At 42.6% G+C, this 16,655-nt stretch overlaps 1 protein-coding gene across 4 annotated transcripts in view; it reads left to right on the top strand.

Moving 5' to 3' along the window:
- The window catches only part of SRGAP2 (SLIT-ROBO Rho GTPase activating protein 2), a 250,476-nt gene that overhangs the window by 76,503 nt on the left and 157,318 nt on the right, over positions 1-16,655 (top strand). The gene's annotated exons all lie outside the window — the stretch shown is intronic.

Genomic DNA, 16,655 nt, shown 5'->3' on the forward strand with positions numbered 1-16,655 from the left:
ATCCAGGTTTCTGAGGAGATAGGTAAGGTGGTCTTGTATTCCCATCTCTTTAAGAATTTTCCACAGTTTGTTGTGATTCACAGGATGAGAATTTCATTGTGTGGACCTGATTTTCTATTTGTTTTGTTTTCAAGAGCTGTTATGTTACTGCCTAAAGTCGCCAAACATTTTCAAAACACTGACCAGGGCCCTGACCACAGACTAGTGTTTTCTGCATGTAGAAAAGTTGACTTTGCCAAACAGATCATGAAACCAATTTTGTCCACCACTCACCAGCTTTTTGAAAATGTGAATAGAATAATAATATTAAAAATAGGGTAGAGAAATATGAAAGTGTATTGGATATAGAAAGAATAAATAATGTACCAGTTTTTAGGAGTGTGTATGCATGTGTGTGTGTATGTGTATATATACGTGTGTGTATGTATGTGTGTAAGTGTGTGTGTACGTGTGTGTGTGCACATGTGCGTGCACGTGTGTGGGTATTGGGGCACAGTGTAACATGGACTGCTCTTTATGGGTCACAGTCACAAAAGGTGAAACACTGTCTTAGCCTGTCCAAATGTCGTATTCCTTATTATGGATCTCGTGAGGACAGAAGAGAAGTGAGTGCCTAGGAAGGCTCTAGCTCTGTGAGATAAAAGTAGAAATTGAAATGACAGTTTTTAGCCAGAAAAACAACCCAGATTGGGTTTGCTACTCCTCTATAAGATAAAGAAGTTACCATGTCAGAAAATGATCCTGTTCAGGTCAATAGGAACTAAGCTGGTTGTTTCTCTCTGCACAGAGTTGTGCAATTTCCAGCGGGAACTCCCTCTGGAGGTGGAGAGGGAAGCGAAGGAAGACTGCAGTTAGGCAGAAATCTTCACTGTGAGTCTGGCTGACCCAGGATTTGCACAGTTATCTCTGAGGCTTTGTTGGAATCTGCCAAAGATTCATGGTAGAAGACAGGGAAAGCGCAGCTCATTTACATTTATTTCAGCTCAACATTATGCCAGTTGTGCGCTAGGTGCTCGGATGTAACAATGAGTAAGACATGGTCTTGGACTTGTGGTGCTTCTAGCCTGGCAGGGAAGACAGATGTGAATTGCTAATTACCGCACATTGTGCTCAGTGTCATAACAGAGAGTGTGCATGAAATGGTCTTATGAATTAGAGGAACCATGCTCTCAGCCTTTCATTCTGAGAAATGTGGCAGTTAATAATAAAGAACTAGAATAGGGGTTTTTTGTTTTTTCCTTAAAATTTAGGGAAGTTACTCTGCTGGAAAGGAAAATGAAATTTTTAAGTACATTGGGTTCAGGCTACTGTGCTATTTTATACTATTTACTCTAAACATATTTTAATGTCTTAAAAATATATTTTTAAAATAAATTTTTTTACTTGATCCCTCCCCTGGGTTGGGAAGATCCCCTGGAGAAGGATCTGAATACTGCCCAGTCCAGTGTTCTGGCCTGGAGAATTCCGTGGACTGTGTAGTCCATGGGGTCACAGAGTCAGACATGACTGAGCGACTTTCACTTTCACATTTCACTTTCTGCCCAGAAAGTCTGGAGATGCATAAAGTAATTTAAAACTATTTTCTAGAATGTCCTTTAAAAATCTTGATAAAACAGTGGGAACTTGAGTGCTTTTCTCTGATGGAACCCACAACACATTGCTTTTATTTTCTCTTTCATTTTTAAAATCAGCAGTAACTTTTGGAGACCTGTAAGATCATGACTAATTTGACAAATGAGTTGAATTTATGCACATCACAGATCTAGAACCCTAGTCTCCCAAATGCAGGCTGATTTACTCAGCTGCATTTGGACCAAGCCTGCCCCATAAGGCAATCTGTGGAGCCAGATTGAATCAAGAGCTGAGTTTTAATGTCTTTTCTTTAGTTTAGATTTTGTTTAGCTTAGTGTTTTTTAAATCGTCAGCTGACATTTGCTCTGAATTTTGTTCCCATTGACAAATTGTGGGTACACTCATCTATGGGTTTGAACGGTGGAAAGTGTTTTCAGAGGTGTGAGATGATCAGACAGCCTTTTAACTGTACATTCTGAAGCATTTACTTCTTGTCTCTGGGACTGAATGAAAACAGCTGGTAAAATCCTTTCCACTTAATTGTTTTGAGATGTGGCCTTCAAAGAGTGTGAGGTGGGTGGGCAGAGGATAAATACTTCTTTATCACAGTTTCTCAGACGAGGAAAGTGAAACCCAGGGACCCAAATCTGATTCATGTAGATTCCCTGCTGCTGCCTCTAATATCTGAATGATGGCACTGATCTGCTCATAAGATCAGAGCATATGGTTATTTGGGAGCTAATATTTGAAAGCACAAGGCTTTTTGTGTTTTGTGGGGTATTTGCATTTCGCTTTTTTTGGGATATGCAGATTAAGGGAGACATTATAAGAAGAGTCTCAGAAACCGTGAATCCTCTGCAAATAAAAAGTCTCACATTTCCCTTCTACTTTGGTTCTCTGTTGGAGTGGAACACTTGTGTCATTAAAAGCACTGCAGTTTGCTTATCTAATTTCTAGTTCATGTGTTAATGGCTTCCCATTGCTCTTAGGAAAAATTCCATTCTTCTTCAGACTATTTGCAGTATTCTCCAGGGCTTGATCCCTGCCTCTCTTTTTAATCAGTCTTATTTATTTATTTATTTCTCACTCTCTCACTTAAACTCCATGCTTCGGCTACTCTGAATTTCTTAGATTTTTTTTTTTTTTTCAGTTCCTTGCATGTGGCTTCTTTTCTCTGGCCTCTGGTCCTTTGAACATAACTGTTCTTTCTGGTCCTGCCTCTTCCTCTGGCTAACTCTGATCCTCCAAGACCTCTGGAGCCACTTGCTGAGCCCAAGACCAGGTTAGGCTTGTCTCCTGTGTATTCCGATAGCACCCTTTTTCCCCTGACTCAGGGCTCATCACAGTGTGATAACTTTTATAGTCTTTCTCTGGTAGATTAATGTCCTTGGGAAGGCAGGCCCAGGATCAAGAGAAAAGAAGTTGGTTAAAGTTACTGGAGTGTGATCAAAAAGACTTTTGTATTAAACTGGCGTTTTGTATCATTTTAGAATTTATGAACTCCTTTCAGAGTAACATAATGTTGTGAATCCCCTCAAGTATTTAAAAGATAATGACACTTTTTTAAAACTAATTTTTGTCTGAGTATAATTGCTTTATAATGTTTGGTTAGTTTCTTTGGTACAGCAAAATGAATCACCTGTACGTAAACATATAGCCCCTCTTTTTCAGATTTCCTTGCCATTTAGGTCACCACAGAGCACTGAGTAGAGTTCCCTGTGCTAGACAGTAGATTCTCATTAGTTGTCTATTTTATACATAATATATCAAGATTGTATATATGTCAGTCCCAACCTCCCAATTCAACCTCCTCCCCGCCTATTTCCCCTTGATATCCATATGTCTGATCTCTATGTCTTTGTCTTTATTTCTGCTTTGCAAATAAGATCATCTATACCATTTTCTAGATTCCACATATATGCATTAATATGCGATATTTGTTTTTCTCTTTCTGACTTACTTTACTCTGAATGAGTCTCTAGGTCATTCCACATCTCTACAAATGACCCAATTTTGTTCCTTTTCGTTGTCACTTTTAAAAACTATAATAAGTGAATTTAAATAAAATGTTTTCTTTTATATCAACATTATTAAAATTATAGTGTATAGTTTATTTTAACATAGACAAAGTTTTAATAGCCTCCATTATATATATAAATAATTTTTATTATTTTCTCATTTAGCAGATGATATGCAATATTTATTTAAATAAATTATGAAAGAAAGAATGTGCCAAAATAAATTTAAAGGTAAAATATTGTGCTTAATTTGGGGCCAACTTCATTAAAATGTAGTTGGAAATTTACTGGCTTACTAATATATTTTTTAAAGATAAGGAAAACCTGATTTTTTGACCTAATGTTTAGAATTTTTGTATTTTGCACTCTAAAAAAATGACATTATTCAACATAATTTTAAAAGTTTCTAAATGGTGGACTACCACAGATGGCTTCCACTGCATATCTTCCAGGGAATAACACACTGTAGGCACGGAATGCCTTTGTTCTAACAATTGAAAAGTCAGTTTGGTAATAGTTATTCCAAGGTTTTATGTTGTTAGTATTGGCTTCATAAGATTGAATCAGATGAATGCTCCATAGTAAGTTGTGAAGATCATCTTACTATGAATTGGATGACTTAATACTGTTCTTATTCTACTAATTGACAACAGTATTTCATCATTAGTGTTCTTATGCTTCTTGTTTTTAACTAATAGCCCACTATGCTTATAAATTTTATTCTTTGTGGTGAAGCATTTAAAAAATGAGAAAAATTCAGAGTGCTCAAAACCACCTTGGCCTAAATGGAGGTTGCCAGGGGCTAGGGGGAAGGGAGAATGAGGAGTCAGTGTTTAGTGGGTATAGAGTTGTGGTTGGGGAAGATGGAAGTTCTGGAGACGGGCAGTGGTGATGGTTGCACAGTATGAATGTTAATGCCACAGAACTTGACAGTTAAAAATGGCTAAAATGATAAACTTAATATTGCGGTATATTTTACCACAATAAAAAGATCACCTTGAAAAGAAATAGAAGTAAAAATCACCTTGACCTAGTTAATGATATCTGACCTGTCACCACTAACCATTACACACAGTCATGTGATATACAGAGGCTCTAAACTGTCCAATTGTAAAGGAAAAATTGGGAAAACAAATTATTGATATAAAATAATGAAGTCACTACTCTGACTGCCATTAGTCATGTGAAGATCCTAGAACCCATTTGTCAACTGCTTGGGATTCACAGTCTACTGATTGGTCAACAGCCTTAGGAAATGTAGGTGGATGTGTTAGGAGACCAAGGTTTGAATCCTATTTGGGATGGGTACCTTCTGCAGTGGGCTTCCCTGGTGGCTCAGCTTGTAAAGAATCTGCCTGCAATGCAGGAGACCGGGGTTCAGTCCCTGGGTTGGGAAGATTCCCTGGAGAAGGGAAAGGCTACCCACTCCAGTACTCTAGCCTGGAGAATCCCATGGACTGTATGGTCCACGGGGTTACAAAGAGTCAGACACAGCTGAGCGCCTTTCACTTTCGCCTTCTGCAGTGGGCTTCCCTGGTGGCTCAGTTGGTAGAGAAACTGCCTGCAATGCAGGAGACCCAGGTTCAGTCTCTGGGTTGGGAAGATCACCTAGAGAAGGAAAGGGCAACCCACTCTGATAGTCTTGCCTGGGAAATCCCATGGACAGAGGAGCCTGGCGGGCTACCATCCCTGGGGTCACAAGAGTCGGACACGAGTGAGCAACTAAACCACCACCACCTCCCACTTCCTACAGTACGTCCATGACGCTTAATCACTACTCCACAAGCTGTTGCTGCTTCCTTCCTCATCATGGGAAGAGCAGAAGAGGCAGGTAATACTGGAGGTGAGCGGTGTAATGGAGGGACACCAAAACACAGCCTAGCTCATGTGCCACTCAGGCCTCACTCGTTAGAGACAAGGGGGAGGGCTTGTGCCGTCCACTTTCCCTGGGACCTCTTGGAGGTGGAAGAAGCAGGTCACTCCGTTGGCTGAATGGCATTTCTTGGTGTCGCTGTGGGTTGGTAGGAGGGACAAGAGCTTTTCCTGGTGGTGTGTGTGTCGCTGGAGCTCACAGAGGCCCTGTGAGCCTCTTCTCACTGGCCCCTGTGACTCTGTGACCCTGGTTATTACGTGTTCAGAAGTGTCAGCTTGTTCGAAAGTGATACTTATATTTTCTCGGTATTACTGAAGACCTCATACTTTAGTTTGCAGGGTGCTAACAGACTCTGGCATCTAGATTATGGCAGCAATACGATATTATAGTGAGAAGAGATAATTAGGAAAACCGGGAGCCTTGTCTTCACACTCTTTGGTCAGTCCTGGGCAATTAAAACTTTTGTTCCAGTAAAGTTTCCTCCTAAAAAGTTTAATTAGTTATGAAAAATGCCCTGTGGGCATTACATTGTAAACTCTTCTGTGGCTATCGTAAATAATGGGGCAAAGACACGCATCCAAATATAGCAGACCTGATTAGATAATGCATCTCTCCTTTGCATGATTTTTGATTGGTTTTCTGCTTTAATTTGTAAAGGAATATTGCTTCCTTATAAAATAAGCCCTCCTTATAAAATAAGAGATGCTTATTAAAAATACACAAATCTGAAAACTTCAAAGAAGTTAACAATAAATTGTTCCAACTACCATTACACCAAAAGAGTTCTGCATTCATTCATTCAGTGAGTAGACATTGAGTGTTGACTATGTGTGAGGCACTGTGGCACCAGGGATCAGTAGTGAGCAAAGGCCATGCTCTCATGGGGGTATGTTCCGGTGGAGGATGAGATGGTAAATAACTAAATAGATTTATGTGTCATAAGGAAAAATATGATGGGATAACGGCACAGAGAGAGAGTGTCAGGGGCTCTTGCAAATGGAGTGGCCACATGGTTGCTCTGAGAAGGTAACACCTGGTCAAAAAGAATTGAGTGAAGTGAGGGAGCTGACCGTGTGAATGCGGTTGGGGGGTGGTGGGGGTGGTGTGCTTCAGGCCAAGGGAAAGCGTATGTAAAGGCCCTAAGGTCGGAGTGTGCTTGGCACGTTCTGTGAATAAGAGGCCAGTGTTGCTGGAGACTAGTGTCTAAGGTGAACATAACACAGAGACTGGAGAGACAGCAAGGGGCTGGGCCATGTAAGGCTTTAGAAAGCCCGCAGCATTTTTTCTCCAATGTGAAGGTGTTGGAGAATGATAAGCAGGGAATAGATTACAGGGCAGTGAAGGTGGTGGCGGCAGGAACAGTCAGGAAACTGGTGAAGCGATGCCGGGTTGGACTCAGTTGGGAATGGTAGAGGGCATTAGAAGTGATTTGGCTCTGGTTGTGTTTTGAAGCTAGAGCAAACAGGATTTGCTCTTGAATTGGATTGGGAGTTTGAGAGAGGAGAATCACTAATACATTTTTAGTTTTTAGGCCTGGCAAGTAAATGGTGGTGTCATTACTGAGATGGGGAACACGGAGATCCAGGTGTGTATCAAGAATTCAGCTTTGGGCATGTTAAGTTCTAAGTACCTGCCAGCCATCCGAGAAGAAATGTTCAGTCCATTATAGGAGGCAGGCATTCAGGGAGAGGTCCAGACTAGAGATACAGGTTTGGCAGTCATCAGGCGCAGAACCGGGAGAGGTCTGCTGGGTAACAAGTAGAAAGGGAAGAGAGGCCCTTGATTGAAACCTGGGGTGTCAGCAGTTGGAGGCTGAGAGAGAGGAGGAAGGAGGAAAGGAGATTGAGAATGTGAGTCCAGGGGCATATCAAGAGAAGGTGGTGTCCCAGGGGCCAGAGAGTGATCCCCTCTGTCCAGGCCTGGGGGTGGTAGAGTAAGCCGGGTTCCGAGAATTGGCTGCATTTGGCAACACGGAGGTCACTAGGGCCACCATGCGAGTGGAACGGGCTTCCCTTGTGGCTCAGCTGGTAAAGAATCCACCGGCAGTGTGGGAGACCTGGGTTCGATCCCTGCGTTGGGAAGACCCCCTGGAGAAGGGAAAGGCTACCCAGTCCAGTATTCTTGCCTGGAAAATCCCATGGACAGAGGAGCCTGGCAGGCTACAGTCCATGGGGTCGAAAAGAGTTGGACACGACTTAGCGACTTTCGTCATCGTCTATGGGAGTGGAAGAAGCAAAAGCCTGGTTACAGTGAGCTAAAGACAACCATTGTATGGAAAAGCATTGTGCGTTTTATTGTAAAGACGAGGCAAGATTAAAAAAAAGTACCTGGGGAGGAAGGAGAAGATCAAGTAGCAGTTTGTTTTTTCAATTAGATGGGGGGACCATAGCATGTTTGCTTGCTTATGTATTTAATCCAGCAAAGAGGGAAAATGATGATACGAATATGTGTGTAATTTTAGCAGCAAGGGACTTGAGTGAGCAAGGAGGGGTGGGTTCTAGTGTGCAGGTGGGAAGGTGAACCTAGGCTAGGAGCTGAGACAGGGAGGTCGGGGAAGGGAGGGTGGGGGTGGGAGATTTTGTGCCAGGCACGTGGGCTTTCTCTTCCAGTGCACATGTTCGACTCATGGAAACAGAATGGTGGTTGGCAAGAGCGAAATAATTGTGAAAGAGTGGCATTGTGCCATATGTGCTTTAAAAATAAAAACAATTGAATTTCATTTTACAGAAGAAAAAGAAACTGAAGTGAAAAGAAAGAAACTGGTGAACTTCAGCTAAATGTTTCTTTTCCACAAAAGATCACAGTCCTTAAGTTCTCTCTAAGGTTAAGAAAATGATTGTGAAAATCATCAGGAGGCTGAAGTCATTGCTAACATTTTAAACTACATTTTAAGCTAAATCTTCACTTCTTGACAGACTGACTGATCACTTGTCTGGAAGGATTAGGTGATTCACATTCTTGCCCTTCCTTGTACCTCTCTTTCCCATCTCCCAGTTTTTGTAGCTTATCTGAATCTTTTCCTTGGCAGTGTTTCTAACGTTTATGCCCTGACCCCCGTGCCCGCATTTTTGAGGTCTTGGAGCCGTATCTGCCGTCTGTTCTTTGACCACTTCTTTGTTGCTGTGGTTTTGTTTTGATTGAGCTGCTGCGTGCAGCATTTCTGTCTCAGGAGGGCTTCATGGGTCTGTATAAGCTGAGATCTTTCAAGTTGGCAAATGTCTGAGCCTTTTTCACACTTGGACTTGAGGTGACTTGGCTTGCCATAGTATTCTTGGATCACTGTGGCTCTCCCTTAGAATACTTTTAGAACATAGTTCCACTTTCTTCAGGCCTCGAGGGTTATCTGGAACAATCTGGAAAAATTGAGATTTTTCCAGAAAAAAAAAATTCTGATACTCTGATTTTTCCCCGTACTTTGTTAGACAATTTGTTTCTTATCTCCTTTTTTTTTTTAATTTATCCTTTCTTTATCCTTGAAGTTCAGAAATTTAAACAGCATCTGTCTTAATGTTGATTCTTTTATGTACATTTCCTGGTGTGTCATATCCCTTTTCTCCCACAGATTTAGTTCTTTTGTTTTAAGGAAATGGCTCTGTACAACATCCCTGGGTATTTGTTCTGTTTTGCTGATCTTCTTTTGCCTCTATTATGAGTCTTTTTAAGCCTTTTTTTTGCTACATGCCGTTAATTCGATTCTTAAAAACCTTTAATTATGAAACATATCAAACATACACAAGAGTAGAGAGAACAGTGTTATGAACTTCATATCCTTATCACCCTGCTTCGAAAATCCTCCATTCATGGCCAGTCTTACTTTATCTATATGCTTGCTGCCACCCCCCCACCCCCGCCATCACTTTGAAGCAAATACCAGACATTATTCATACTTGAATATTTCAGTATTTATCTCTAGGAGATAAGAACTCTTTTTTCCCCAACTTAATCATTAATAAGTTTCATCTGTTCTGTTTATAATCCATCTATAATGACATTGCCTTGTTGAGTTAGATCAGTAGCTTTTTTGCTTGGAAGGTGTGATGGTTGATTTACAGTTCAGTTCAGTTCAGTCGCTCAGTCGTGTCTGACTCTTTGCGACCCCATGGACAGCATCACGCCAGGCTTCCCTGTCCATCACCAACTCATGGAGCTTGCTCAAACTCATGCCCATGAAGTCGGTGATGCCATTCAACCATCTCATCCTCTGTCATCCCCTTTTCCTCCTGCCCTCAATCTTTCCCAGCATCAGGGTCTTTTCTAATGAGTCAGTTCGTCACATCAGGTGGCCACAGTATTGGAGCTTCAGCTTCAACATCAATGCTTCCAATGAACACCCAGGACTGATCTCCTTTAGGATGGAGTTGTTGAATCTCCTTGCAGTCCAAGGGACTCTCAAGAGTCTTCACCGACACCACAGTTCAAAAGCATCAATTCTTCAACGCTCAGCTTTCTTTATAATCCAACTCACACCCATACATGACTACTGGAAAAACCATAGCTTTGACTAGGCGGACCTTTGTCAGCAACGTGATTTACAGTTGCTGAACCTCAAAATCCGGAAGGTGAAACTCAAAGGACAGGCCAGCGAATTCTCCCTGCTGCACAGTGGTGACACGCTGGGTGGGACGACAGAGACAGGAGTTGTGAGGACAGGAAGTATCTGTTGGTTCCTTGGCACTCTCTGAGTTTCCAGTGTTCATGTGAAATGTGGAAGGGATAGGAGAAGGACCCAGAATTTACAGTTTCTTTTCGAGCGAGAAGTGAAACTTGAGTCCTTTCTGATTTAATAACCATGAAGAAGGAGCTGAGTCGTTTGAAGGCTCTGTTTTGGTTCTGCCTTTGGTAGCCATGTGGTTTATTCCAGAGCTTTTTAAACCTGCAGGTCAAGACCTACTAGGTCAGGAGATCAAATTAGTGGGCCACAACTAGTGTTTCAAATATAAAAATTATCAGACTTTATGGCATATTTATTGTTTCATGATATCTTGTTGTGGTGTAGGTGTTGGCTTGTAAAAATTAGAAAGCCACCAATTTATTCTATTTAATTCTTATCACTTTGTATACCTTCTAAGGAATCCATGAGATAGATCTGATTTATATACTTAACAAAAACATAGATAGTACTTAAAATGTACCAGAAACTATTCTAATTACTTTACAAATATTAACTCATGAAAACTCTAAGAGGTAGGTTCTGTTATTAATGAACTTTGACACATGGAGGCATTGAGGCACAGAGAAGTTAAGTGTAATTTGCCCAGGGTCACATAGCCAGGAAGTGATGGAGCTGGCATTTTGAGCACAAGCTGTCTGTTTTCCAGTTATAGGCAGGCCAGTCATATACAATCAATAGTGCTCATAGATGCCACTTAGTAAGCACTTTCTGTGTGCCAAGCAAGCTCATAGGAAGTTGAATGGTAACCCAGACTTTACTCTGCTGCCTCTCCAGTTGATGGTGTCTCTAGGTGGGCATGGACTTTTTGCTACTATTTCCTTCAAGAAGAAATGATATAAAGGTGTTTTCCACTCTACCCCAAATATTTAAACATTCAGAGTTAAGGCAATAAGAATGAGGACTTTTGTATGAAAAGCTGAAGAAATTCAGGTATCACTTTTGTTAACCAAACTAGAATGATAGGATTCCAGTATGAAAGGGAACAAAATGAGTCCATATCTCAGTTTTAATTTTAAAAATACAGGAGCGTGGTTGAAGTAAAGTGAAGTGAAAGTCACTCAGTCATGTCTGACTCTTTGCGACCCCTTGGACTGTAGCCTGCCAGGGTCCTCTGTCTGTGGAATTCTCCAGGCAAGAATCCTGGAGTGGGTATCTGTTTCTTTCTCCAGGGGAACTTCCCAGAGCCCCAGTTTTAGAATTGAACACATCTAGGTTCCAACCCTGTCGTGATCTGTAACTATGTTGGTGACCTCAGGCAGTTAACTAATCTCTCTGAGCCTCTCTGGTCCCATCTGGGAACCGGGAGGAATCATGGGTGACTTTTAGTGGAATCTTACTAGACACTTTGTTGTTGTTCAGTTGCTAAGTTGTGTCCAACTCTTTGTGACCCCACGGCTGGAGCATGCCAGCCAGGCTTCTTTGTCTTTCACTATCTCCCCAAGTTTGCTCAAACTCATGTCTATTGAGTCGGTGAAGCTATCTAACCGTTTCATCTTCTGCCTCCCTCTTCTCTTTTTGTCTTCAATCTTTTCCCCGCATCAAGGTCTTTTCCAATGAGTCAGCTCTTCACGTTAGGTGACCAAAGTATTAGATGTTCAGCTTCAGCATCAATCCTTCCAAAGAATATTCAGGGTTGATTTCCTTTAGGGTTGACTGGTTTGATCTCCTTGCTGTCTATGGGAGTCTCAAGAGTTTTTTCCAGCACCTCAGTTTAAAAGCATCAATTCATTGCTGTTCAGCCTTCTTTATGGTCTAATTCTCATATCCATACATGACTACTGAAAAAACCAAAGCTTTGACTATATGGACCTTTGTTGGCAAAGTGATGTCTCTGCTTTTTTATAAGCTCGTCTAGCTTTGTCATAGCTTTTCTTCCAAGGAACCAAGCGTCTTTTAATTTCATGATTGCAGTCTCCGTCCACAGTGATTTTGGAGCCTGAGAAAATAAAATCTGCCACTGTTTCTGTTTTTCCCCCATGTATATACTAGGTACTTGGCATATAGTAAACACTTTGTCTACATTATCTCTTCTGCTGTTTATAATAATCCGCTCGTGTGGCTGTTGTTACAAACTCCATTTTATGGATAATGAAACAGACTTAGAGAGATTAAGTGTCTTATTCAGGGATACACAGCTAGCATGTGACAGAGCTAGAGAGAAAGCCAGGTCTTTCTGAATGTAAAGTCTGGGCTCTTAACCATTCTGCTTTACTGCAAACTTATCCCACTGGGAGGTTTTCAGGATTAAATGAGAAAACATACGTTTACACTTGAATGGTGACTCAACATTCTATGAGTCACATCGAAAGTATTTAATAAATGGCATCTTTGATCATTACAGATTGTATACCTTCCCATAACTTTCATAGAGTCAGTTTACCTTTGCACAGAAAACAAATTGTAGTCAATTACATCAGTTTTTATCCAATCACTTCACAAATATGCTGAGTCCACGAATGTTAGGTATTCTCAAGACTCTACTAAGCAGATACTTTCATTGGGGAATAAGTTTCATCAAGAAAAAGATTATCCATCCAGCATCTGGCTAGAACAGTGTCTTAGTCTGGGTTCACTAGAATGGCGGTTCCCAGCCTTTCGGCACCAGGAAGACAATTTTTCCATGGACAAAGGGGCAGGGAATGGTTTCAGGATGACTCAAGTGCATTACATTTATTGTGTACTTTATTTCTAATCTAATGCCACCACTGATCTGACAGGAGGTGCTGATCCACAGCCCGGAGGTCGGGGACCCCTGTCCCAGAAAACAGAGCTATAGAGGCAAAAGCTTCCACTTGATTTGTGAGAGCCATCACAGGGAAGCATGAATGAGGAGAAAGGGAAGGAGAGAGCGCGAATGTAAGGGACTTTTCAGAGGCTGGGACAGCTTCATGAGAGGCTGATTGTTTGGTCTTGCGTGGTGATGCATAGCAGGCTGTCAGTCATGATTGCCAGGTTAACAAACTGTTTGCCCCGCGGTGTTCTTTAAGTGATTTGCAGTTATTGACACCTTGATCCATCCGTTTCCATTCTCAGTCTACTTTCCTGTCTCCTCTTGTTTTGCTCTCCACCTCCATGAGGATGTCCCCAGGCTTAGACCTACATCTTTCATTCTCCATGTTTGCTATGGGCAGCCACATTTGCTTTCATGGTTAACTTCATATTCCCATCTACTTGCTGATGGTGCCTTGCAAATGTCTCCTTCCAGACCTGACCTCTCCTGAGAACTCCAGATTGGAAAACAAAACTGCATTTTCAAGTAGGAAGTTCCATAGGTACTTTAAAAGCCAAGTGAATCTCCTGATCCTCTGTAGTCATCTTTGTCCCTTTTCCCAACAGCTAATAGGGACTTAGTCCTTGCCGGTGGAACTAAATCTTAAACAACGTGCAAATACCATAGGCCAAGCTGGGTCTTGCACAAAATGAAGTAAATCCTCCAGAGCCAGCTCTCTAGGAATTTAGGGTCTGGGTTTTAATATTGACCTGGTTGGTTTTCCATTCAGTTGTGCTGGAACCTTGAGCAGCATATAGTTTACTGTTGTGCATTACTGTAGTGAACAGGTTGAAACTGACACTTCATCTTTTCAGATGTTGATTAGTAGGGGAGTCTTGGGTTTTCGGCTCTCCTTGTGCTGACCTTCTGCTTTTCAAGACCCCTACCTTGCTTTGTCCACAGTTTAAAGATCCCTTTGGAACAGCGGATCAGCTCGTGGAGCATGTGGGCCCGTTCTTGCTTTTCCACCCTGCTCTTTTTCTCCATACCCTTCAAGACTCTGTGCTATACTCACACCGCCTCCTAGGCTTGGTGTGCCCATTTCTGTCTCCTCACCTTTGCTCTAGTAATCACAGCCCTCCTTCCTCTATCACGTGTGTGTGTGTGTGTGTGTGTGTGTGTGTGTGTGTTGTGTTCAGTCCTGTCCAACTCTTTGTGACTCCATGGACTCAAGTCCGCCAGGCTCCTCTGTCCATGGAATTCTCCAGGGAAGAATACTGTAGTGGATTACCATTCCCTTCTCCAGGGGATCTTCCTGACCCAGGGATCAAATCCAGGTCCCCTGCATTGCAGGCAGATTCTTTACCATCTGAGCCACCAGGGAAGCCCTCCGTCACCCTTGAAAGTGAAAGTGTTAATTGCTCAGTTGTGTCCGACTCTTTGCAACCTCATAGACTGTAGCCCGCCAGGCTCCTCTCTCCATGGAATTCTTCAGGCAAGAATACTGGAGTGGGTTGCCATTTCCTTCTCCAGGGGATCTTCCCAATCAGGGGATCAAACCCAGGTCTCCTGCATTGCAGGCTGATTCTTTACCAATCCTCCCCAATTCAATGCCTGAATACTAATTCAGGCTGACTCTGATTTACACTGATCTCCTCTCTGAGCATGATTTGGGGCCATTATTTTGGCACTTAGCACAGTCTATATGGTTGAATGCTTTTACATTTAGTCTTTTTTCCAAATGGATTATAAGCTTCTTGAGCGCAAGACCATGCCTTATATTTTCTCGTGTGCTTCAGTGAGCTGTTTGCACAGAGATGGTATATGAGAAATATTTGTTAGACTTATTGGTTAATTATCATGGTCCTTGGGAATTGACTTCCACTTTACCTCTAGCAATGAATCAGGGGCATCAGACTAGGTGACATTTGCCAGAGGAGCTGTTGGTCATCTCATTCCAAATCTATAGTTTGTAGTACAAGTTAATTCTAGACTTTGGACCTCAGGAATTCTGTTTCTTAAACATCTCAGGCAAAGCCTAGGAGCTGAAATTACTACTTTGGCTTTTGGTGTGGCAGCTTGTTCATTTGGGAGCTTTTTGTCTTTGACTTTCTATTGAGTCACTTGAAAGAACCAAGGCGGCCTGCCAAGAGCAATCCTGATGATTAAAGTTCATTGAAATATTCCCCTTCATACCCTCCCATCTCATTGGCTTTATGAGGTTGCTTTCTGTGTGTTCACTTGGGGGCTTGAAAGTTAATGAATCGACGTCCTGCAGAAACTCTCAAGGCTGTTTTTCTCCACCTCCTTCCCCCTGGCTGGTTTCCCTTTGTCTCCAAAGTTGCATGCCTTGTTCTTAGGCAGTGTGGAGTTAATACAAGGAGAGGAAAGTGTCTCTTTTCCATAACTTTTGGGTGATTTACTGCCCAGGGCAGACAGTTTTGAAGATGGCCAAACGTAAAGTTCAACACAGAGAACTGTAGTGAAGGGAAAGCCAGAGAGGCCAGCACTCCAGGTTCCACCACCTCTCCTTCCTGCCACTCAAACACTTATTGAACGCAAGCATCTCTCTTGTGTGTCCAGTGTGCTCACTACAGCATAGGAACTCACCAGCTTCAGGATCACTGGCTCTAAAGTGTGTCCTGTTACTAGTGATCAGGTATGTGATTCGGAGAAGGCGATGGCAACCCACTCCAGCACTCTTGCCTGGAAAACCCCATGGGCGGAGGAGCCTGATGAGCTGCAGTCCATGGGATCGCTAAGAGTCAGACGCAACTGAGCAACTTCACTTTGACTTTTCACTTTCATGCATTGGAAAAGGAAATGGCAACCCACTCCAGTGTTCTTGCCTGGAGAATCCCAGGGACAGGGAGCCTGGTGGGCTGCTGTCTCTGGGGTCATGCAGAGTCGGACGCTACTGAGCGACTCGGCAGCGGCTGCGGCAGTGGCTAAGTATGTACTGTTACTAGCGTCTGTATGTGTAGGGCCTTTCCATTCCTGGGATTTGCCTACTGGTTTGACCTCTGTACTGTTCAGCCTGGTTTGTGAGTTAACGCTCACTCCATCAAAGATCTAGAAACCCATCCAGAAGACCTTCTCCACTCTTGATCTTTTGCATCATGACACAAACTTTCACTAGCTCCATTTCCGGCCTCTTGAAATCCAAACTTCCCTGTCAGCCAATGGGGCTGCTTCTCCCTGCGCGCCCTTATCTCTGACCCGGCCCTCCCGTCACCCTTTGTTCCGGCGAGGCCAGCCTCCTCCGTGTCTCACAAAGAAGCCTTGCTCAAACATTCCCATCTCCTGGCTTATGTTTTCTCTTCTGGGATATTGTCTCCACTTCCTTACATTGGTTGAAATTTCACCTTTTCTCAGAATACTAATTCAGACTTCTCTTTGTTCGCATTTTCTCTCTTTAGCCTCTCCTTTCTTCCACAGATTTGGAGCCCTACTCTGCCGGGTATCTCCCTCTCAAGAGTTTAGCCTTTCCCAAGAGTCTTCCTTTAACAATGTTAGTTCCACTGCTCTGAGTACTTAAAATTTGTTCAGTTCAGTCACTCAGTTGTGTCTGACTCTGCAACCCCATGGACTGCAGCACACCAGGCCTCCCTGTCCATCACCAACTCCAGGAGCATGCTCAAACTCATCTCCATTGAGTTAGTGATGCCATCCAATCATCTCATCCTCTGTCCTCCCCTTCTCCTCCCACCTTCAATCTTTCCCAGCATCAGGGTCTTTTCCAATGAGTCAGTTCTTCGTATTAGATGGCCAAAGTATTGGAGCTTCAGTTTCAGCATGAGTCCTTCCCAT

This window comes from Capricornis sumatraensis, chromosome 14 (assembly GCF_032405125.1).
Source record: "Capricornis sumatraensis isolate serow.1 chromosome 14, serow.2, whole genome shotgun sequence".
Taxonomy (NCBI): domain Eukaryota; kingdom Metazoa; phylum Chordata; class Mammalia; order Artiodactyla; family Bovidae; genus Capricornis; species Capricornis sumatraensis.